Raw genomic sequence first — 24920 nt, 5'->3', positions numbered from 1 at the left:
TAAATATCTATGGGATAAATGAAATAGCCTGATTAGCAATATCTTCTATTGCTCTTGATTTCTCTTTTTTACAGTTGTAAGCAAAACTCTCTTTTACTGGAAATTTGGCTGGACCTTTTTATATCTGCCCCTCATCTTTCAATAGTGGAAATTTAGAAACAAAAGTTTCTTTTCCTTCTTTCTAGAATCCTGTGGTGTTCCCAGTGTCTGTAGACACGGCCTACTGTTGCAGACTGGGCTCCTCGGGATCCATATTAGCGTGCTGGATATCCCTTAAGAGGTGCTGTTGGGATCAGAGTCTGGGGAAGGGAAAGGAAAAAGCAGCTTTACTTCTCTCCCTGCCCAGTCCTGCAATGCATTCTCAGCAGAGGTCTCAGCGGACCCCATCTGAAGCTCTGAAGCCTCAGCCAAACCCATCTTTAACCCCTGAAGCTCTCATGGCCTTTCAGAGTGGTCCTGAGTTGGGGGCAAGGAGGCTGAATCTTTATACCCTAGTGTTGACCAGTCATTGGATGTGGGTCACCTTGGACAAGGTAACTCTTCTCCATCCAAGGCAGTATTAGAGGCCAACAGCTAATGGCCAGCAGTGTTCAGTATTCAGTCCTAGGGGTGAGGAGGGATCTGGGCAGCCTATCCGTGCCTACTATACACACTTGAAAGAGAATGAGGTGGGGGAAGGCCAGATGAATTACTTGTATTTGGTAGTCGTAGATCTCTCATGAGATAGAACACATGATCTGTTCAATGTTGATTTGTTTGGTTTTATTACTAAATCAAGAATTATTCTTACATCATTGTGCAGCAAAGAAAACAATGACTTACTTTCCACAGTAATTATAGGTAACGGGAAACACCTTTGATGGTCTCCCATCATTCCTACAACTAGTAAAAACTGTTTTCCCTAGGATGTTAGGGTATCATTATAGCAACAAACAGTCTATGCTGTGCCCTCTTCCTTATCTGGGACCACGGGAGCCCCCCCCCCCCCCCCCCAACCCCACGCGTCTACATACATAGCAATAACTGGTGTGTAACATGATTATAATGCTTAGTTACAACGTTGCTATTACTGGTTTCTGTGTCCTTGTCCCACAGTGGATTGGAAGGCTTGGGCCATGTTTTATTAACCTTGTCTCATCTGCCTAGCCAGGTGCCCAGCACTCGAAGGTGCTCACAATTGCTTCCTGAGTCCTGCATGCTGTAGCTGCCATAAGGCATTGTCTCACTTTCCATCTTGCCTTTGACACTCCACTCAGCCATTCTGAGTAGTGCTGTCTGCTCCTAATTCTAATCCCTAATCTTACGGGGTTTCTGGGCCTGTAGCTGATGTTGGTTCCTCTTCTGAACACTTGCCTTTTCCCTTATTTCAACTCTATTTCCGCTGCTCTCTAATATATCTGGAATTAATCTGCCTTCTCTATGCAATCTCTCTACCAGTTTCAGAGTCTCACTTTATTTTCATGGACAGAACACCAAGCAGGTCGATGAGTCTCAGAAGGATTTAATTTGTAGCTATTTATCTAGTTGTTGCTTCTTGACTGGCAGAGTGGTATTTAGTGTTGGATGTAGAATGGTGTTCCAGTCTCCTTGCTTGATTGTACTTTCCCAATCTCAAATCTAGCTTAATCCTAAAGGGGAATTTATTGGCTTATATAGTTGAGAGTGGGGGAGGTAGAGAATGGCCTCAGACACAGTTGGATTCAGGAGCTCAAACAATGCCAGCCAGGCTCTTTCTCCTTTTCTGTAGCTCAGTTCAACTCCCCCGATGCTGTGGCTTTATTCTCTGGCAGAGTTTCTCTCTGTGGTATGAGAGACGACTAATGATGACCTCAAGCTTATCTCTCTAAAACTCAAGATTGAAAAACGAAAGGGGCCACCTTTCTTCCTCTCAGCGTTCATATTACACATTTCATGGAGAGGATCACATACCCAAATCCAAACAATGCCCTCAGTGTTACTAGGCAATGGAGAATTCTTATTTGCCAACCTGAGGCATCTGGTCATCTTGATGGACAGACTGATACAGACTATGTGCATTTGGAGAGTCTTCTCCAAGGAGGGCATGATGGGCAAACATATGTGTCATCTGTCACCAAAGAGGGAGAGTGGCTACTCACATATAGAGAGTTCTTTCAAGCAAGAAATGGACGAAGTGAAAATAGACAAGCGTTTCATATCACAAGTCCCTCACGTTGATGACTTAATGAGTCAGGATTTCAAATACGTTACTTTTCAAAAATTGTAGCCATGGGTTTCCCTCACTTGTATTTTTACATTTACCTCTTTTTACAGGAGTTTGTATACTCCTTGCACCCCCTCCCCACTTGGCACCGTGCCCCGCCTATAGGAGGTACCACATAGTCATCTGCTGGATACACTGGACTGGGGATCAAGTTTTAATTTGCATCCGTACTTAAATAAGTAGACTCTTTCAGAGTCAGACTGGCCTGGCAGCTCTGAGAGATTGTATGTTTCTGTGGTCAGATGAACCATTGAGAAAAATGCTTGATGTAGTTTCATCATGCAGGTTGTCATGATGCTGATAACCTTTTCTTCTTCAGTAACAGGCAAACCTCCCTATTTTGCATGGAAAAAAGATGCAGTTTACTGTTATTGAATGCCTTTGTTTTCACTAAGTTCTGAATTATAAGGAGTTGCTTAAAAACAAAAAATAAAGAGGATAAACCCACTGCTTCTGAAATGAAATATTTTCGTTTTCGTTTAAAACGGTGATAATTTATTATATGAAGTAGCACATTAACTTCTGGAAGTTATATCGTTTTCATTGTAAATGTGGCAAATTTCCTTACACATAAACTCTCAAGTATATTTCAGCCTCAGTTCTGGTTTAGGAATTTGAAAGTTCTCAGTTCTTTTCCTCTCCAGTGTCACAGGGGAGCATATGGCTGATTTGGCTGGTTCTTAGGTGGCATCTGCCTCATTAATATGTATATATACATTCTTTGTAGAATATATTGCACCCAGAATGATTCTGACTTTCCCTCTTACTGGGAAATAGATTTTCCTCCAGTGGCCGACTGTGATGTTTTGCTCATTTCACTTTGGGTGAAATCCACCTGTCTATGATTGTGGGCAGAAAGTCTCGTCGATTTCAGTGGGGATCCAAAGTGTTTCAGGTTATCAAAAAAGTGCTCCTCTCAGAAAAAGTCTGATGTGTGTTTTAATGACGTTCTCCCTGTGCCTCCCTCATGCACCCCATGCTCATTCCTGCCCTTGCCGTCTTTATTAAGCAAAGAGAAGGAATCCTAGATTTGTCTGTTTTAGAGCTGTAGACATGAAAAGCGCAGTTGAAATATTCAGATCTGGTAAATCTCTAAAAATGTAAAAATCTAGCTCCAATTCTTGAGTAGGAAATGAGGGAAGATGCTGACTGATGCATTCCTCTGGGCCGCCTGTCACCAACTACAAGGTGGGTTTTGAGCTTTTAGTCTGTATCTCAGTTTAAATGAAATGAATGGAATTGGGCTGTTAATATGTTCCTTTGTGGCTATGAAATGTAGACTTTTTGAAAACACCTTAAAATAGTGAAGTACAGGTGGAAACTGTGGGGAAATAACTTAAAAGAACAGAGTGGCCAGGCTGCAGTGTGGCTTTACTCAGCAAACGTTGGGAGCCAAATATGGAAGTAAAAGGGAGCCATCAGAAGTAGCCAACTTAAGAGAGAAACTTCCAGTAAAAACCAAGGAACTGCCTTTACAAATGCATCGTCTGAAAGAAAGATGCTCCTTATGTTAATATTTATTTTAATAATAATAATTGTAAGTTTGCTGATGTCTCTTCAGTTTTTACTACATATGATGGAATGCACTTTCTTAAATATTTCCAAGTGCTTTCTTTATATCCTCACAGCTACCTGTGTTCCAGGGAGTAAAATCGTCCCTATTTGGCAAATAGTGAAATGGATATACACTTTCAGTAACTTCTCCAGGGCCTGAGGTTTGATCCCAGGCAATCTGCAGATGTGAGTAGTTCACATACCCTTGCATCATCTGGAATAAGGTCTTGCATTATATATGCCTGTTTACAACAGTTTGTCTCAAGGTGTATTTTAAAAGATACACAGTTTGGGAGAAAATGAAGTGAGAACTTAAGATTCTGGGCTTTGTTCTTGAGCTTTAAGTGACAGTGTAGGAATTCTATTTCCAGCAGTGGCAGTCAGCTTGTTTGGCCCGTTCTTCATCTAGAACAGCTGGACAGTCTGGAAAGGATGAAGGATATTCATTTGAAAGCGTTGAGATTTGTTAAAAAAAAAAAAAAATTTAAACATTTATTCATTTTTGAAAGGCAGAGACAGAGCGCCAGTGGGGGAGGGGCATAGAGAGAGGGAGACACAGAAACAGAAACAGAAGCAGGCTCCAGGCTCTGAGCTGTCAGTACAGGGCCCGACACGGGACTTGAACTCACAGAGCGTGAGATCATGACCTGAGCCAAAGTTGGCCGCTTAACCGACTGAGCCACCCAGACACCACAAAAGCGTTGAGATTTGTAAGACAGCAAGGATTTGTGGGGCTGACATCCCAGGGAAGGTGCCCCCAAAAGGTGAGCCTAGTATTTGGTGCCACTTTCCTCATTCAGGCATTTGTGGAATTAAAAATGTCATCTGGAGGCTGAGGAGTAGATTGGAGCCTGTGGAAAACTAAGAAGCTTTAGAATTCAGGTCCTGCCTGATAAATAGCCCGGCTTTGACATGGGGTCCCAACAGGTTTCGCTGAGAGAATAGGGATGAACCTGAAGAAAGCTAGTTTTCAGGGTGACTGCAATCTTGGAATGATATAATCTGTTCCTAACCCATCCATCTGCCAGAAGCAAAAGTAAATGCTCTCTGGAGAAAGGGACCATCCACTGGACTCTCAAATTTTCTCTGTAATCTGTCGTTTACAGTGCTATTCAATTAAAAATAACCAGGTACCCCAAAACGTAGGATTCAACTAGAAATCAATAAGGCAGGAATCATAGGGGTAGAAACCATTGGGTAACCTAGATATTAGGGTTATTTAACTTAAATATGGCATTAATCAAAGGACTTTAAAATAATACTGATTAAATTATTGAGGGACTTGAATGGCAATATGGAAAAATGTCAGAGAACTGATTCTATAAAAAGCCCATCACATGGGGATTCTACCCTGAAAATTTATGAATAATTTTCTAATAAATTTTATAAATTTATAAATAATTGTATAAATTTTATAGATAAAATTTAATCTTATAAATTTATAAATAATTTTATAAATTTTATAAATAAAATTTAATTTTATAAATAAATGTATAAAATTCATAATAAAAACCCAGTGGGCTGATTTAACAGAAGATCGTTCATAGCCGAAAGAACCAATGACCCCAAATTTGGACAGAGAAAATATTTAGCCTGGAGTTCAGAGAAGAAAAAGAGGAAGGAAACATAAGACGTGGCAAATAGAAGGTCTAGTATGCATCCTTGGATCCCAGAAAGGACGGACACAAACAGGGGCAAAAATAATATTTAAGTAGGTAACAACAGAAGTTTTTCCAAGACCGACAAACAACATCAAGCCACAAATGTAGAATTACAAACCTAGCATGAGAAATGCTAAGAAAATTGAAGCACATGTTAGTCAAACTGCTAAAAACCAAAGACAAGAAAAGGTCTTTAAAGCAGCCAGAGAAGAAAGATGCGTCCCCTTCAAAAGAGCAGTAGTAGAACTGACAGCTGCCTCCCAACAGAAATGAGAAGAGCTAAAAATCCGTGAAATGGCACCTGTAAGGTACTGAGAGAAAATATCTACAAACATAAAATTCTCCTTCTAAGGAAGGTGAAACCAAGTTATTTTTATACAAAGCATAGAATAGAAGGCTGAGGAAATTAGTTACCAGCACAATGGCACTAAAGGTATGCTAAGGGGGAGGAGGGTTCTTTAGGCAAAAGAAAAATGATCCTAGGTGAAGCAGGAAGGTGCACAAAGCAATGAGGCATCATGGCAAGGGTAAATGTGAGCTTAAATCTGAATAAAAACGGATGTGAAAAACAAAAATAATTGTACCTTTCTGGGTCTCACCTAGAGATTTAAAATGCATGGCGGCTATAGCATAGAAGTGGAAAAATACAATGGAGTTAGAAGTATTTTAAACTCCTGGCATTTTTGGGAAGTGGTGTCAGTACAAATTGATGTTGAGCCTCAGTAGTTCAGGGCGCCATATTGCAATCTCTGGGGTAATCATGAAAAGCGTAGAGAAAAAAAAATATGTAAATAAAAGCTACCAGACTGGACACTCCAATAATAAAAACCCTAAATCCAGAAGGGGGAAATGAAAGGGAGAAAAAGGAACAAAGAACACATGGCTCAATGAAAGTTCAAGCCCCAAAACAGTTCAATATGCACAAAGTAGTTCTCTGCCAAGGCAAAGTTTGTCAGCTTGGATAAAAAGGACAGGGGTAAGAAGAAGCCTATTTGCCACTTACAAATGCCATATGTTACATAAAAAGGTAAAGAAAGGGTGAAAATAAACGTGCATCCTCTAAACCAAAGAAAAGCTGACGTTCTAACCTGAAATCAGAAAACCAGTTGACTTAAGGCAAGAGGCATTAGTAGCAGTAGGAAATTCCACGGTGATGAAAGATTGAATGTAACCAGAAAATAGAACCCTTTTAAATGTTATCTACCTAGTAGCTCAACTTCAAAATTTATGAAAGCGTATTACCTAATCTTCTGGCAGCTTGACTGTAAAGAATAGGATTTGTCCAAGGCAGAGCAGATAGCTGGCTGGGCATCCATCTCTATGAAGCTTTAAGTCCGTGTCATTGGACTTGGACACCTAGGTCTAGTTGTCTGTCACCTCAGGTGTGTAGCTGAGGAAATGGGACATAGGGCTTGAGGTAAGGTGAGGGAGACTTGGCCTGCTTCTCCCAGGGGTTGAACTTGGTGCTCCATGGGCCACACCCAGGAGTGCCAGGTAACGTCCAGAATTGGTAGTATGACTGTTTGCTTTTGTGCGTTAGTGGAAATCTTACTAGGCGTACATTGGCTCCAGAAGTAGCTGGATAAAATGAAAGAATCCAGGAAGAGTGAGAAGCCCACCTTCCCTATTATTTGGTATTACACAGTGCATCAGAAATGTGAATGTAAAGAAAATCACAGTAGGTTTTTGAATCTCTTCTTCATTTTGTTTCCCATATTCCTGTTAATCATTGCCTAAAGAAAGCATCCTCATTGACTAGAAATGATGAAGGCATGTGTGTGCCTTTGGAAGGGAAATATAGAAATTGAAAAAAAAAAGTATTCTTGAAAGAGCTTAAAATAATATTCTTTACCAAGCTGATTCTCATTAGAACTGCTGTTGTCCACCAAGATAAACAGCTTCAATCAGGGAGCAGTTTTTTCTAATCAGGTTTACAGCTTTGAACTTCAATGAAAACTGATTTTCTAAATTGTCAGTCAGTGGGATTACGTTTTCAGTCTGGTTGTCTCTTCGTTCAAAGAAGCCTGGCTAATGAGAGCAGGTGTTGGAGAGAAAATGAGCCATAAAATTATCTTTCTCTATCTGTTGGACCTAGACTGCTGAATTGGCTATTTGTTGAGATGCATTTCAGGATTTCCCCCTGAAGTTCTACAGAACAGAAATTTGAAGCAATATTAGTTTTTATATACCATAAGAGAATGAAAGAAAATAATTCCTTTAGCTAAAGGAGGTGATAGATGTAGTTGCTTTTTAAAGAAATCGTCTACCATTTTCCAGTAAATGTCATTCTTTTTTTTTACCATGTGACCTCTGGTTTTCTTATTGCTGAAATATAGGAGAAATAAGAGCATATTAGGGAAAGAATTCTATGAACTTCCAGTTCTGGTCTCGTACCTCTTTTTATCCAATCTCGGCTAAAGCAGAAATAATGAGGATCCGGCATGTTACTCCTTTACATTTCTGCAAAGGTCCCTCTTAACTTTTGTAGGAATCAAGTGAATTTTCTATGTAAAATTTTGACAGGTCTTGTCCAAAAAATGTAGTGTGGAAAATGTAATGGAGCCTAATTTCATTTTACTTGAAACTCCATTACGGAAGGAACATTTGTGGTATAAGACACTGGCCACTACTTGAAAATTCAGGTACCACACCAGAACTGTTCTTTTGCTTGCCTCCCAAACTTAAAATACTACTTAAAGATGAATCTAATATCTAGGAGTACACATATGAGTTTCTTAGCGTTTGGTCATGTCTGAGGCATGGAGTTAAAGGTTTAAGAGAGTGAAAGACTTTTTAGTTTTACTTTTTACACTTTAGAAGTGTTAGAATTTTGTACCCTGATGTGTTATTTTTAAGAAGGGGTTTTTGGGGCTCTTGGGTGGCTCAGTTGGTTAAGCAACTGACTCTTTTTTTTAAAATTTAATTTAAATCCCAAGTTAGTTAGCTTATAGTCCAACAATGATTTCAGGGGTAAATTCTTTAATGCCCCTTACCCAGTTAGCCCACCCCCACTCCCAGAACCCCTCCAGTAACTCTCTGTTCTCCATATTTAAGAGTCTCTTATGTTTTGTCCCCTTCCCTGTTTTTATATTATTTTTGCTTCCCTTCCCTTGTGTTCGTCTGTTCTGTAAGCATCTGACTCTTGGTTTCAGCTCAGGTCATGGACGCCCTGTTCGTGGGTTTGAGCCCCATGTCGAGCTCCATGGTGGCAGTGCGGAGCCTGCTTGGGATTCTGTCTCTCCCTCTCTCTCTGCCCCTCCTGTGTGTGCACTGTCTCTCTCAAAATAAATAAATTAAAAAAAGATTGGATTCTTAATGACTGAGACATTTTTGGTATAAACATTATATAAGGAGTGTGGAAGAGAAGCTTCATTTTCTTTTACTTTGTTCAGAAGACCAGATTTTGATCTTTATTGGACAGATTTGTTTCCTGGGAAATAAGTGTCACTAGGGAACCATTTTACATACATATACCTGGAGGATAGGTAGTAATATCCCCTGTCTTCAGGCATTAGCCCACCCCCCAACCTTGCAGACAGATGACGACTTTATGTTGAAAAGTTGCCAGGGGAAAATTTACGGCTTTATTTGCTATGAGGATATTCTTACATATATATGACATATATATATCATAATATCATATATATATCATATATATATATATACATGATACATATAAGATATATATTTAGATCTTACATATATACATTTAATATATATATATATATATATATATATATATATATATGTATACACACACACATATACATATATTTTAACAGACTCATGCTACAATGTTCATTTCCTTTCTCTCTCCCCAGTGGAGAAAATTATTAGCCTCTATGTATATGGCCTCTTAAGTTGTTAAAATGCCATATGTCAGGGTCTTCGCTTAAAGTTCAGCTGTACTGCCTCTTCTCTCCTGAAATCTCTGATTGCAATTAAAATATAAGCATAAGGAGTGATGTCACCAAGAAGGCAAAATAGCTCATTCCTGACTTCCCTCCCCCCCCCCCCGTAAGAAGAGCAACTAACAACTGTTCAAGGACAAGGCACCAATGAGAGAGTCCGAGAACACAGGGGTGAGACTGGAGCACCTTGCACCACAGAGACCGAGACAGGCTGCATTAGAAGAATAAGAGCAGCGGCTACACATTCATCATATTGCTCCTTCCCCAGGACAATGAGCACCACGCACAGAAGTCTCCCCTGAGCCTGAGGCTTCTCTAGTGAGAAGAAAGAACTCAGCGAGACAATCAGCCCCCTGCCAGCATTGTAGAAGCATCTACTCTGATCTGGCCCCACAGGAATTGCAGGGGAACCTGGGGGGCTCAACCACTGGTATCTGACTGTGATAAAGAACTGGGGGTGGGGGGCGCTGTGCTACCACCAGCATACAGATCATGGCACACCAAGTTCATACCTGTAGGGCCCCAGTGGTAGTTCTAACCAACAAATTTGTTCCCCTAGCAGAAGCAAATCAGGAGTGCGTTGCGACCAGGGAACTTGTTGGGGTATAGATCTGTCTTATTTGGATTTCCAGTGATGAGTTTTGCTGGCTCTAGAGCTTGGTTGCCCATACGCATGCCAAGGGATGAATCATAGCCCCACCCCCTGTGAAGGGGCTGGTGACAACTTCTAGAAACTGTGTGGCCTGGCCCAGTGGTGCTTGAGCTAATAGGCAGGAAGGCAGAGCTGGTCTCCAGAACAAAGATTGTGCTGGGTGTGGAGGCTTACCCTACAATGCAAAGGAAGGGGTAGCCAAGGCTTAGGGTAGCTCCTAGTCCTTCCCAACAGGAAATTGAGAATTGGGAAATTGAGAGCAGTTCAGGGCAGACCCCTCTCCTTCTGGCCCAGGCAGGAGGGCTGAGACAGAGCACCACCTGCTGTGGGTCCCAGGCCCACCTGACCAGAAGGGCTATTGAAAACCCTATGCAGCCTGTGGCATTTGGGCAGAGAGAAGCTCAGGCACAGCCAGTAGTTCGCGGGGCAAAGCTGTGGCCCTGTTTGGTCGGAGAACTTAGGCTGGTGGTCTGTTTGACTTATGACAGACACAAAGAGCTTCAGTAGCTTTAGAGTTGCTTTTCCTGCTGCACTTGGGCAGGGAATCTAATTTGTATACCTGTTCCTCTCTGAATATAGCCAGTCTCACCAGGAAACCTAACCAGAGTACAGGAGAAGCTGTGTAGCCCATTCAAGAGCCCTACAATGTGCACTGACACTTGAACAGGCAGCATAGTTTGTGGCTTGCCCCATCCACAGAGCAAAACCAGTGGCCTCACCTGGCCAGCAAATTCATATACTCTGGTCTGATTCAGGTCCCCACTGAACTATACAGCCCCTGGGGCCTGGTCTGCCACTCTGCCAGGGCAGGGAAGCTAATTCCTGGCTCCATCTATTACTAAATGGAGTACCCAGTCCCAACAACTAATAAGCCTGGCCAGAAACTCCGGGCATTGTAGCCTCACTTGGGAAAGGCACTAAGCCAGCAGTCCTGTCCAGCTGTTCTCAGCCTGCAGCACATCCCCCTGTTCCCATCCTTGGAGCTCAGAAAGTTGCCTCACCCAAAACTAGACCATAAAATAGCAGGTCTCACCTGCCCAAGGACTTTACCAGCAGACACACTCAGAAACCCAGGCTGAGCTGACTGGTGAAGAACTGTCTCTGCCAAAGAAAAACTATAAAGTCTGGAAGATGAGCCTGATTACCCAAAGCACAGATACCAATGTAAAGAATCAAAGATCACAAAAAAATTAGGTAAAAACGGTATCACTAAAGGAAACTAATAAAGCTCCAATAACTGACCTTAAAGAAATGGAGATCTATGAACTGTCAGACAAAGACTTCAGAATAATTCCCTTGAGGAAGTTTAGTGAACTACAAGAAAACAGACACAGACAATGAAATTAAATTAGGGGAAAAACACATGAAGAAAATAAGAAGTTTGATCAGCAGATAGCAACCATGAAAAACAAACAAAAATCTTACAGTTGAAAAGAAAAACAATAACTGAACTGGGGAATTCAATGGAGAATTTCAAAAGTGGACTTCACCTTGCAGAAGAAAGAACCAGTGACTGGAGGACACGACATTTTAAATTACAAATATGAGGAGCAAAAAGAAAAAAGAAACAAAAAGAATGAAGAAAGCCTATAGGAATTTCAGGACACAATGCAGAGGAATAATATTTGCAATATTAGAATTCCAGATGGAAACAAAAACATGAACTTGAAAAGGTATATGCACTCCCATGTTCATAGCAGCATTATCTACAATAGCCAAGATATGAAAGTGACCTAAGTGTCCATCAATGGATGAATGGATAAAGAGGTTGTGGTACAATGGAATATTACTCAGCAAAAAAAAAAAACAAAACAAACAAACCAGGGAAATTATACCATTTGCAACAGCATGGATGGAACGTGAAGGCATTTTGCTAAGTGAAAAAAGTCAGATGCAGACAAATACTGTATGATCTCACTTCTATGTGGAATCTGAAAAAAAACCCACTAAAAACAAACTCAAGAAAAAGAGATCAAACTTGTGGTTACCTGAGGCAGAGGGTAGGGGGAAGAGGAAATGGTGAAAGGTGGTTGAAAGATACAAACTTGGAGTGTGAGACAAATACTAGGGATGAAATATACAGAATGATGACTGTAGCTAACACTGTTGTGTGATGTATGGGAAAGTTGGTAAGACAGTGAATATTAAAGTTCTCGTCACAAGGGAAAAAATAGTTCAGCTGTACTGAGCAGTGTCCCAGACATTATGTGATGTGTGTAGCAAACAGTGATTAATGAGACATGGTGTCATACAATGTTGTCGGCATGGGACTGAGGTTTTGTGGCTTCGGAAACATTGCCTGATCCACATCTGTACTTAGCACGCCTCTGTCTTAGGGGATTCCTTCCCACCTACCAAACTTCTCCCTGCCCCTTTTCTTTCATCCCTTCCATGCTTAGGGCATGGGACCCACATAAAGATGGAAGGTGACCAGCCATGATACAATAGACACAAAGACTCAAAAACCGACTTGCCCTTGGATCCCATCTCTACCCCTTTGTGGCTGAATAATTTGGGGCAATGTTTTCTTCTCACAAAATCTTACAATATCATTTGTGAAATAGAAATAATACCAAACTCACCTTGCAGCGTCTTCTGACTGTGTGAGGTTTTTTGGTCTGTAAACAAGAATGGATCAGCTTCTTAGTAACTGAGCTCCCAGAAGACTTGTATCAAGTTGAATTCCAATTTATTATTTTGCAATGAAAAAAAAAGATAACCATCAATCAGAGAGGACACTAGTTTCCTCCGGCTAGCACACTAACTACCTGGAGAGACATTTGGGTAATCTAGCAAACACAGAATCAGAGTAAGAATTAATGGCATAATTCAGATGTTTAACGTTGCCTGGGAATGTGGCTGAAAGCATCATCCTCACAGTGAGTAGGGCGCAATGGAACAGTCACAGACTTGGTAATCCGATATACCTGGATGTGGGTACTGCTGGCCTTGGTGAACCAAAGTAAGTTATTCACCAGTTCTCAGCTTCTGCAAAAGGGGTGTAATACCGCTCATTGGCTTGGTTTAATTATTAAATCGTTCAATGTGTATAAAGCCCTACAGGTGCTACACAGCCTCATCCCGCTTTCAAATATTGAGTCATAGTGGATACATGATTAGCGAAGTTAATATAATCCAATATTCTGGATTCCCTTTTACTTTCCACAGGAATGGAAAAGTTTCCTCGTCCCTGCTCTGTTCTTATTTGTGTCTGTTTATATCATGCTGGTCTTGAAAACAATATATTTGTCCTGATAACAAAGGTTTACCAAGAAAACATCGTCATACGTTATACATACACACTCAGAGGTATGTGATACAGCGGTAGAAATGAGTCTAAAAGTGGAAATTAATAAGTCTGTTAAGTAATGCCCATTAAGTATTGGACCAGTTTAAAAAGTCATTCAAGTGTCATTTATCTGTCCAAACTGCAGCCAGCTGTTACATTTTCAGGGGAGCAGGGGCAATATCTATTTCTGCATAGGCAACACTGATCTCAAACAAGTCTGATATGTAAGTAACTCACAAAGAGGAGCATTATCTCCAGCAGACCTCCCCTTGCCTTTGCTCCTAAGGCCACTTTTTGGAAAACCTGTGGGTCCAGATACTTTCACAGTTCTCTCCTCTTTCTTTCCTTTTCACTTTTCAAGCTCGGATGCCCTCTCTTTTAGGAAACCCTTCCTGACTTCTGCAGAGAGAATGAGTTTATGGCTTCTCTGTCCTCTGAGAGAACCATGGGAGGCCTCCGTGGTGAGTGAGTAGAGGCACATGGCAGGCAGTTTGACAGATGGCAGTTCTTAACAGGTAGGCTGGGCCCCGTTTGAAGGGTCCTTTGTGCCACGATAAAGATGTTGGGCTTTATCTCACAAGCAGCTGGGAAACCAGGTTTTTAAGCCTTGAAATAAAGTAACCAGATGCAGTGTTTAAAAATTGTGTTAAAATAAGCATCCCAGGAGACATTGGCACTGTGATCTAATAGGTGTGCTAATAGGTAGTCTTGCTATACAGCTGGGACAGCAACTTCAGGGAATCTGCATGTAGGAAAATGTTCATGCAAGGGCTGAAAATTATAGGAAAGAATTATTACAGGGGGCACCCGGGTGGCTCAGTTGGTTAAGTGTCCGACTCTTGATTTTGGCTCAGGTCATGGTCTCATAGTTTGTGGGCTCGAGGCCCACGTCAGACTCTGCTGACAGGGTGGAGCCTGCTTGGGATTCTCTCTCTCTCCCTCTCTCTCTCCCCCTCTCCCCGCTCGCACACTGTCTCTCAAAATAAATAAACATTATAAAAAAAAAGAAGTATTACAACAAATGCACAATTAATTTGCTGAAAGAGGAATGAGGTTCTGTGTGTGTTTGCATTTCACTTTGGGGTACCTGTGGCTGGAAACATGGGCCTTTGGCAGGAAAGCTCCGTCTCCCCCATTTGGTCTTCAGACAGGTGACCTCACTGCCCGCTCTCCTCTGGGCTGTTCATCCTCCTCCTGGGACTCCGTCCCATTACCTTTCAAATAGTAGGCCTACTCTTTGGCTTGCATATAGCTGCTTCCACAGTCGACTTGTGTGCGTCAATATAGCACTAAAACAATGCCCTTGAACACAGACATTGGAGGTGTGGGCAGGAGTCAAGCTAAGATTACATCATACTGTGCATTCTTTAAAGCTGCTGACAGAAATAGAGAAGCAGATGACGGGATCCTCACAAACATGGAGCAGAGAGAAGGGGCTTACTTATTTTAATCTCTCTCTCTCTCTCTCTCTCTTTTAAAACTGCTTCTAGAAGAGAAAGAGAGGGTGAATCTTCCATTTGACTCTTTTCTGACTTTTCACGTTATAGGGCTTCTTCTCCTTGGTTCTTAGTACTCCAAATATTAAATCAAATCCCATTAGGCTTAGTTCATCTTAGAGTTTATTATGAATTTGATGTCAGCTTTACTTTTCTTATCAAATATGGTAAATAAAGATGAGGTACAAGAGAAGGTCACAGTACAGATTATGTCACCAATGCCAGTTTGACCTGTGACACTTAGCAACTGCAAAATTAAGACCTTGTGGTGGCCTGTTTTTATTATGGTGATGGGAGTTACCAATATAACATGATCTTATCTATCTATTTATTTATTTATAATTTTTTTTAAATTTACTGATTTTTGAGGTGGGGGGGTAGGGTGCAGAGACACACGCGCGCGCGCACACACACACACACACACACACACACACACAGAATCCAAAGCAGGCTCTAGGCTCTGAGCTGTCAGCACAGAGCCCGACGGAGGGCTCGAACTCATGGACCACAAGATCATGACCTGAGCCAAAGTCGGGTGCTTAACCGACTGAACCACCCAGGTACCCCTGATCTAATTTATTTTAATAAAAGTGTTGATACATGTAAAATACTTAGCACAATGCCTGGAAATGTTTTAGAGAGAAATCGTGGTGTAAGAAAAGGAACTATAGTTATTATAATGGGGAATCACATGATCCTTGTAGGCTAGCTTCATGCATTCCACACACTAGATGAAGCTTGTGACATTGTTAGCTAGGCACCTGCGAGGTGCTAGATGGTGCATTGAGATGCGGAGGATACCTCTGAACAAGTCCTCTTGGAGCTGACATTCCAGTGGACAAGTGGCCAATCAATCTTCAATCAAGAGAGTAACAATTTGGGATTTAATTTACTTCTGCTAATCATGTGACTACTTTAAAATACCGCATCATTTGATTAGAGAAGGGAGTCCCTGGGGTATATAATTGCTGAAGCCCTCTCCAAAGTGCAGGAAATGTGAAATCCAGGCTTCCAGGTGAGATTTGAACAGTTTCACCTAACTCACAACTGGAATAGCACTAATCAAGGGAGAACACCTCCACTGAGGTTCCATGTCCTGTGTAAGCCTCTGCAGTGTGAATTCTAAGTGTTTCATGTGTGGGTATTTAATAAAAACTGAAGCTGAAGCCAAATGTTTATTTTTTTATGTTTTATTTATCTATATTTGAGAGAGAGAGAGAGAGAGAGCAAGCATACACATGAGTGGGGAAGGGAGAGAGAGAGAGAGAGAGAGAGAGAGAGAGAAGGAGAATCTGAAGCAGCCTTCAGGCTCTGAGCTATCAGCACAGAGCCCGACATGGGGCTCGAACCCATGAACCACGAGATCATGACCTGAGCCGAAGTCAGATGCTTAACTGACTGAGCCACCCAAGCGCCCCTGAAGCCAAATGTTTAATGTCTACATTAGATATGCATCTATGTACAGGTATTTGATATGTATGTTAATGTACACGTTGTGCTGGACCCGGGTTTTGCCATCTTCCAGGCACCTCCTGGCCCCGCTTTTCTGATACACTTCACTGGTATCCCTCCAGGGAGATTGCCTGGTATCTGCTGCATTCTCTAGACACAGAGGACAGATTCTACCTGATGCTTCATAGTGACAGCCATGCCATCATGGTGCCTCCCTGGGCCAGCCTGGCCTGCTACCATGCCTGTCCGATGTCACTCGTGATCACGAGCCACCGCTTTCACCTCACGCATCTGGGCTTGCCTGTGCCTCTAAGGTTCAATGTTCCCTGTGACCCACTGATGCTCCCTGCACCCCTGAGTCTCACAGTAGATGCCACTTCTGCAGTGGGCATCAGCCACAAGAGGAGCAGGGGACCAATTCGAAATATGGGGGGTTGGTGCCCACCAGGCAGACGTTGACCATTGGAGGAGACCAGAGCTAGGGAGGAAATTCTCTCCCCATGACAGGCTGTCTTCTGCGGATTCAGGGGTTTTTACAGCTATTGGGCCTGTGGAGCGCGTGCAAACCGTCTAGGCCCGTGACCAGCCAGCTCCCTTCTCTTGCTCTCCCCCCTGCCTTTCCCTCTCGCTCCTGCCTTCCTCACTGCCTTCCCATACAAGCCAGCAAGCCTTCTAAGGCCCTGTGTTTGGGGACCTCAGGCTGAAGTAGAGGTGGAGGACCAGTGGGTTGGGGGTTCATATTTGAGAAAGCTTGTGGAGAATTTTCTCATCTTTGCTGAACTGAATTTCTACCAGATTTCTTCATTTTTCCTCTTTTAGTTTGGGAGGGATAAAACAGATTCAGATAAACAGATGGGTTTATGTGGTCAGGTCTGTCTCCTTCAGCCATGGATTCTAGGCAAAGACCCGGTACATACGATTTGGGAAACCCCGCTGCTAAAATCAGAGAATGCCTGGCTTTGCCACATGAGAATCACCTGCTCAGCCTCTCCCCTCACTGTTTTGGCTTGTCCGTGTTGTCCTTCTAGAATACTCGTGTGTAGCAGAAACAAGGTTTACTTACCTTGCAGGGAAATTATTTGAGTTATATATTAAAGAGGAATAATTTTATTTCACATGTAAGGATTTGCACCAAATTTACCCCAGGATTGTGATGCCCTTCAGCACAGTAAGCCTACTGTTGACTGGATCTCAACTTGTCAGTCTTTATTTTATAGGCCATCACCTGCCCTCTGGTTCCTGCCCTTTGGTTACTGCCCCTGCCATTTCCAAGGAGGTATACCAATCAGTGCTCTCAGTTGCCTCCCACTGGATTCCTTATTCTTGTGATTCTCTAGGTCAGATGGCAAACACAACTTTTAAACAGAGATGGAGGCAAACTAAAATACAGAGAACAAACTGAGGGTTGATAGGGGTGGGGAGTTGTGGGGCAGAGAAAATGGGAGATGGGCATTGAGGAGGGCACTTGTTGGGATGAGCACTGGGTGTGGTAGGTAAGTGATGAATCACAGGAATCTACTCTTGAAGCCAAGACTACATGGTATACATTGTATGTTAGGTAACGTGACAATAAATTATTTAAAAAAAAAAGTCTTCCTCTGAGAGGTGCCTGGGTGGCTCAGTCGGTTAAGCATCCAACTCTTTTTTTTTTTTTAACATTTTATTTATTTTTGAGACAGGGAGAGACAGAGCATGAACGGGGGAGGGTCAGAGAGAGAGGGAGACACAGAATCTGAAACAGGCTCCAGGCTCTGAGCTGTCAGCACAGAGCCCGACGCGGGGCTCGAACTCACAGACCGCGAGATCATGACCTGAGCTGAAGTCGGCCGCTTAACCGACTGAGCCACCCAGGCGCCCCAAGCATCCAACTCTTGATTTCGGCTTGGATCATGATCTCGCATGGGTTTGAGCCCTGTGTGGGGTTTCTGTGCTTACAGTGTGGAGCCTGCTTAGGATTCACATTCTCTCTCTCTCTCTCTCTCTCTCTCTCCCTCTCTCCATCTCTCTCTCAAAATGAATAAACTTAAAAAAAAGTCCTCTTCTGAGAAAGAAGCCATTTCTGATCTGACTTCCTACCTACCCCATCCCTCCTACTTACCCTGTATCTTTGTCCTACCCCTTTGTGCTTACCTTGAACATCCTACATGCATGACATATTCCTAGTATGCCTCAAACACGTCTGCATTTTGCTACAGGATGACACAGGGCTCCCTGAGACCCAGGTTCTCATCCCAGTCTGCAGTGAATCTGGCTCCTCGCTCAATGTCTAGACCATTAGTAAATGCATTCAGAGTGACTGAATATATGATTTCTCGGCCTCTCAGCCTTCCCTGCAAGGTTTTCTTTTTTTAACTGGAAGTTGGAAGTTCAGTAAATGCCCTAAAATTTTTTCTGCTTTGTGCTTTTAAGTTTCTAAGTAAACAGAATCATGATTAAAACGAAACACACTCAGTATTTATAGTAATGTGAAAACTAAGTGAGGCTAACCATTTTTCACTGAGGATTTTCATGTCTTTAATATTTGAATGCAGTCTGGCTTATTGCAGCAGGCTTTCGCAAGTGACAGTGTAATATTTTAAAATATTTATACTTGCACCTAATAAGCATTTTCCACAGCTTATTTTGGAAAAATTGAAATGAGCCTAAAACTACAAAATATACGCAGAGCGACTCTAAAAATCGTCACACGTTGAAGGCTTCTGTTTAACTCCTGTGTGGAGGGAATAGTGGATTCTCCTTCTGAGGATGTGGTCTGTTTTGGGAGGTCAAGACTCAGCTGGGCATACAGATCTAGTTTGTGTGTGTGTGTGTGTGTGTGTGTGTGTGTGTGTGTGTGTGTGTGTCTGTGTTAGTGAGAGAGAGAGAACCTTTATATATCCAGGAAGCTCAAGTGTTGATGGAGACAGCAGTACCTACCAGGAAAAAACAAACCAAAAAACAAAGCAGATAGGAATTTGTAGGCTATATGTCTGATTGAATATTGGGGAGAAAAAACTCTCCTCCAGGTTTATATTATGTATAGGGACCTGAAATGCTATGTTTTTGGAAAACATCTTTAAAGTGCAGATGGTCTTAAGGGAAGGGGAATCACAAAGAGGTGAACGCTTAGAACATGAGTTTGTAATTGCTTCTATGCTGTGGACAGCCTCAGCAGCTGGTGAGCCCTATAGACCCCTTCTCACGTTCCGAATGCATCAAATAAATCTGTATGGTTACAATGGAACCAATTAAATTGAAATGAACGAATCCAAATCCTTAAAAACATCCTGTGGTATAATAAGAATGTCTTTATATATCATTGCACTGATTTGAATACACCTATCAACTCTGGTAATTTCAAAGTAGTTAGTATAACTACTTTGGTCATATGATAGGAGAAATCTCCATGCTTTTCTATCTGATGATAAAGTCACAGTGCTGCTAATATGATTATGGTTTATTGCCTATACTATGTTTAAAGGAAATGCCAAAATCAGAAGGTATTAAATATTAAAATGTAATTTTGTTCTCATGCAAGTGCAAGGACCCTCTGAATTTTAGCCATAGACTCCTCCCAAGGATGACTCTGATTTTAGTTGAAGAAATATTGATAAGTTTATTTATTTTGAGAGAGAGAGAGAGAGAGAGAGAGAGAGAAAGAGAACATGGGGGAGGGGCAGAGAGAAAGGAGAGAGAGAGAGAGAGAGAGAGAGAGAGACCGACCCAAGCAGGCTCCACACTGTCAGCGCAGAGCCCAATGAAGGGTTCGAATTCACAAATAGTGAGATATTGACCTGAGCCAAAGTCGGACACTTAACCGACTGAGTCACCCAGGTGCCCCTAGTTGAAGAAATTCTTAAGTAAATGAATGGAGGGACATGGAGGTGGAGGGTAGGAGATGTAAAATGGGGTGAGGAAGGTGAACTTGACACTTCTGTTGGGGTTCATTGTGCTAAGACTATCAATGATAGACCTGTGCTCTTGAAGAAGCTAAGTGCATTTCCTCAGTAATGGGACCAAGTCTCTGGATCATTGCACCTTCATTTGCATTTAAGAGGAAATCACCCTCCTTTCATTGATACAGAATCATGTTAACCCCATCAGCAGGCCTCCCTATGCAGCCTGCTGGGGTAAATTACCTGGGGATTAGAGAGGCAGACCCTATGACCTGTCTTAAGTCGATTAGGTTTCAGAAATCGCCGGAGAAACTTTGGCCAGAAAAAAATGCAACATGTACATACCTGTTCATTTCTATGGAGGAGGGAGGGAAATTTCTATAGAAACTCTGTAGAGCTTCCCATAGTCATACTTATCTTTCCGCCATTAGGTTTGGATGGGAAAAATTTGGCGATAGCATTAGTCATCAGAATCTCACCACCCTTTCACTTCAGTGCTTGCCTTTTTTTTTTTTTTTTTTTAGGTATAAAAAGGTAATATAAATTACAGGTTTGATTTAATTGACCTCAGTTTGGTGGCTTCATGTGGGTAGATAAATGATGAGGATTTATGTGTTTTAGATTTTAAGCTTCCTTAGGAAAGAAATGATCTTGTTGGTCCTAAAGTAGCCCATAAGTGGCAGGTATTAAACCAAAGGCTTTTTTTAGGAGTGTTGATTTCTCTGAGCATGTTCTAATGCAAACATTTATTGGATGCTTTCTGTGGTTTAAGTGCAGCCAACAGTTTGGTTATCCTACCACGGGTAACATTTCATGGTTATAGATCTAGAATCTCTTTTAGTTCAAATCTCACAGATACCTGATAGAATCAGTGAGTGGCCTGGAGGGCATCTGTTTATCCGTTCAGGGTTTCTGTTTTGGTATCCTCACTCTCTAGGACTTAATTTTTCACGTTGCTGATAAATAACTTGGTGCTTTTCATTTCACTGCCTGTGAATGACTATAAAGTCAGATAGATCATTTTAAATATAAAACCAACAGAGTGATTTTTATTTGAATGTATTATAAAACCATTTAAGTTGGGTGTTTTTTTTTTTTTTCTGAAGCATTTTTAAGTATTCTTTCCTTTAGTTCAGTTTTCTCCTCTGGGTGTGGGAAGTCATTCTGCCTAATGAAAAGGTTTAAAGATGCTCTCAAAAATGCTCTCCAAAAGAACTGCCTCTCTGGCAGTTAACTCTTACGGGGGTAAAGTACCTTTCAAACCCCTCACAGTGATGTTTAGTTTGAAAGTATCTGACCTGTTTGTGTGCCAGGTGGGAGTTCAACTCCCTGGAAGACCACTTAAGGCAGCAATGCAGCTCTTGAAAGAAGTTTTATAAAAGCAAAGCACCAAGGTGTAAAGAACAAAGCGTTTAATGTGAGCCACTATTACTTCTGGAAGAGCTCAGTTGCTGTCCTGGAAAGACACACTGTGATTTCTAAAACCACTGCAGAAATGCTGCTCCTCGTGGGGTCAAAAATCGCATCTCGATTTCAGTTGTTGAATGCTGGTTAATCCTTGCACAGTTCGCACAGCCAAGAAAGTGAATTGCAAGGATCCTTCCATCTTTCAAGATAAGGAAGACTGTTATTTCTGTTTTTGTGGTGCTTTAAAATTTCCCGGTGACGGTCCAGTTTAGTTCTTAAACGACCCTGACAGTAATGCTCAGGTTACATTAGCCATTCTTTTCTGTAGTGGCTTCTCTACTGCTTAGTATTTGGAGTGTATCTCTGACATACACTTGTGACTTTGCATTCGGATTATTTGCTTCTGTGGCTGCCTACTCTTTTAGACTTGACGCTTCCAAAGGGCCATGGACATGTCTTCCTCATACTCAGTATCAGTGCCAGTTATCTGTAGGGGCCTCACAAATGTTTGTGGAATGAACTAACGCAGAGCCCCTATACCATTTTCTTTCCTCCAGTGCTCTGGCTAACTGTACATCCAGGGAGACTCAGCTCGCTCGTGAGAGCCATCAATAACACCCACCTCTCTGAGTTCACTTTACACCCCTTTTCTCTGTGCCCCAAATGATTGTTGGAATGGCTCCATCACTGCTGACACCATTGGAAGATCTAATTCTTGGCCCACCCTGCTGGACTTAAGAATGGGGCTTGAGTCATTACTCAACTTTGAATTCCATGATGCCTACTACAGTGCCTCGCACGTAGTAGTTACTCCGGACACGTTTATAGATTTCAGAAGTGAAAGAAGATAAGCTTGTAATTACAGACTGGTAAGACCTTGAACGCCTTCCTCAGAAATTCAGAAGAGAATTGAGGTACTTGCAAAATGCCGAAAGTGTGGTGTTTCTTCCTAGCATGTTAATTATATACATGATAAACAGGAAAAGTTAAAGGAAAAAATATTCCTACTGGTAAGATACAGGGATTGATTTTAAAATACATCCATTTCAGGGCGCCTGGGTGGCTCAGTTGGTTAAGCGTCTGACTTCAGCTCAGGTCATGATTTCACGGTTCGTGGGTTCGAGGCCCGCTGTGCTGACCGCTGAGAGCCCGGATCCTGCTTCGGATTCTGTGTCTCCCTCTTTCTCTGCCCCTCCCCCACTCACACTCTGTCTCTTTCTCAATAATAAATAAAACATTAAAAAAGAAATTAAAATAAATCCATTGAATTTTTGTTTCTAATGTATTCCAGAAGTTAATTCAGCAGCTAACAGAGTGTGTTCCTTATACCAGGTAATATGCAAGGTTGGGGATATAGAAGTATAAAAGGTGCTATTTTACTTTTTGTCAGGTAGAATTCAGTTGTCAGCATAATATAGAATCTGTTCATCTACCTCATTTGGGCTGAGAATCATACTGGAAACCCTCAGCTTCTTAGCCTCTCGGTATCCACTCACACGTAAAAAATCTTTGGTTATAACTTGAAATGTCCCTTTTATCCTTCCCCTTCTCCAGTATCATTGGTCTACTACTCCTAATATTTCACCTATATGTTAACATAAAAAAGTTATAGTATTGTGCACTTACATTCATTTCACTTTGTAATTCTATTCAGTGTGTTTATGCCTGCGTGGTCTGTTTCTTCATCTGGATTAAGAGCAATGCCTGTGTGAGTTATTCACAAAAATATTGGTTAAATGAAAGAGACCTTGGTCTTGAATACAAATACCTAAGATAATCAACATTTCTTTCCATGTCATTAGCAGCACCCCGTGAATGTATGACTTGTACAGTGATAAATGCTGGGAATGATTCTCGTGGTGACTTTTGACATAACATGTGAATGGGGGACTCTTTGTTGAGGAAGACGATGGAGTGTACTTAGGACCATCAAGTACCTTTGGGATTCTGACCCCCAGACTCTTTCCGCACTTAGCAGATGATGTTTGCCTTCTCTAGGGTTGTGTAAAAGAAGGAAAGTGGACATCTGTTTCGAATGATTTGACCTTAAATCACACTTTTAAGTAAAGCCACATGAGTGTTATTGTATCCTTTTATTGCATTAGGAAGCAACAAGAGTAAACAGTATTCTCTGGGTTTCTGAAGAGCTCCAGGGGTTGATCTAATTGTTTATACTATATTAAATGTCTTATTTAAAATTCATATTTTCCAGTAAACCTTGGTAGTTTTCAAAGAAATAGATTTTATTCTTATCTCCTTATTTTGCATTTGGTGCTTACCTCTTTGGCTACTTGAGAAAAAAATAACAGAACTAGTTTTGGCTCCCAAACTGTCATCTTAAGCATGGTGGGTTTTAATTTCTGTTCTTAAGTAAGAGAATAGCTCCTGTGGTTTGAGAGTCAACTCATTTTGTGTTTTAAAAGTTACAATTCGAAGCTGAAGCTAACCCTAGTAGCTTCTAGTGTATTTTGAAGTTGTTTGTGTTCCTCTATTTGTAATTTTCTCCAGAGAGCAGGCACCACAGATATGTGGTTACCTGACTTTGCAACGTGCTATGAAATCTTGATTACATGTTGGGTTAAAAACATCAGCCCTAGAATCAGACTGATTGGATTAAAATCCTGATTTTTCTGTGCAGCCTGGGGAAGATTTTAGCTCTTCTGAATGTAAAATAATGATAATACTCTCCTCAATGCGTTGTTGAGGGAATCAAAAGAACAGGTATGGAGAACTTAGTGAGTGACATATAGCACGCATGTGGTAGAGATTCAGAGACAACAACGGTTCTAATGGGAAGAGGAAGTCAGGATCGCTGTCTCACTTAGAACAGAGAAGGCCAGGAGACCGCTTCCTCTGGGCTCAAACCCTCTGTGCCATTAGCCAGTCTACTGTTAGTCTGAAGTAACAGGGCCACTTTATGTAAACCACTGACCATTATTATTAATAAATAAAACATTCCTATTGTCATGTCTGGAACAATTGTTTAGTATTTATATCCAATAAATCAAAACATTGGAAAATTAGGGGTGCCTGGGTGGCCTAGTCGGTTAAGTGTCCAATTTTGGCTCAGGTCATGATCTCGTGGTTCGTGGGTTCGAGTCCCGCATTGGGCTCCACGCTGACAGCTCAGAGCCTGGAGACTGCTCAGGATTCTGGGTCTCTGTCTCTTTCTGCCCCTTCCCCACACACGCTCTTTCTCTCTCAAAAATAAATAAACATTTAAAAATTTTTTTAAAAATTTTAAAAAGTATAATTCCATTTGGCCAGCAACTTGGGCCAGCAGGATCCTATTCTACAGAAATTAATTCATATGGATTCATATGGATGGCTATTGGAGTATACTTTGTAGCACTGGGTACTAAAAACATGGAGCAGGGTCCA

At 41.6% G+C, this 24920-nt stretch overlaps 1 protein-coding gene across 5 annotated transcripts in view; it reads left to right on the top strand.

The window, feature by feature from the left end:
* The window catches only part of PTPRM (protein tyrosine phosphatase receptor type M), a 796527-nt gene that overhangs the window by 258469 nt on the left and 513138 nt on the right, over positions 1–24920 (top strand). The gene's annotated exons all lie outside the window — the stretch shown is intronic.

Source organism: Panthera onca, chromosome D3 (genome assembly GCF_046562875.1).
Source record: "Panthera onca isolate mPanOnc1 chromosome D3, mPanOnc1 haplotype 2, whole genome shotgun sequence".
Classification (NCBI taxonomy): domain Eukaryota; kingdom Metazoa; phylum Chordata; class Mammalia; order Carnivora; family Felidae; genus Panthera; species Panthera onca.
This window is presented reverse-complemented; position numbering and strand designations above follow the sequence as displayed.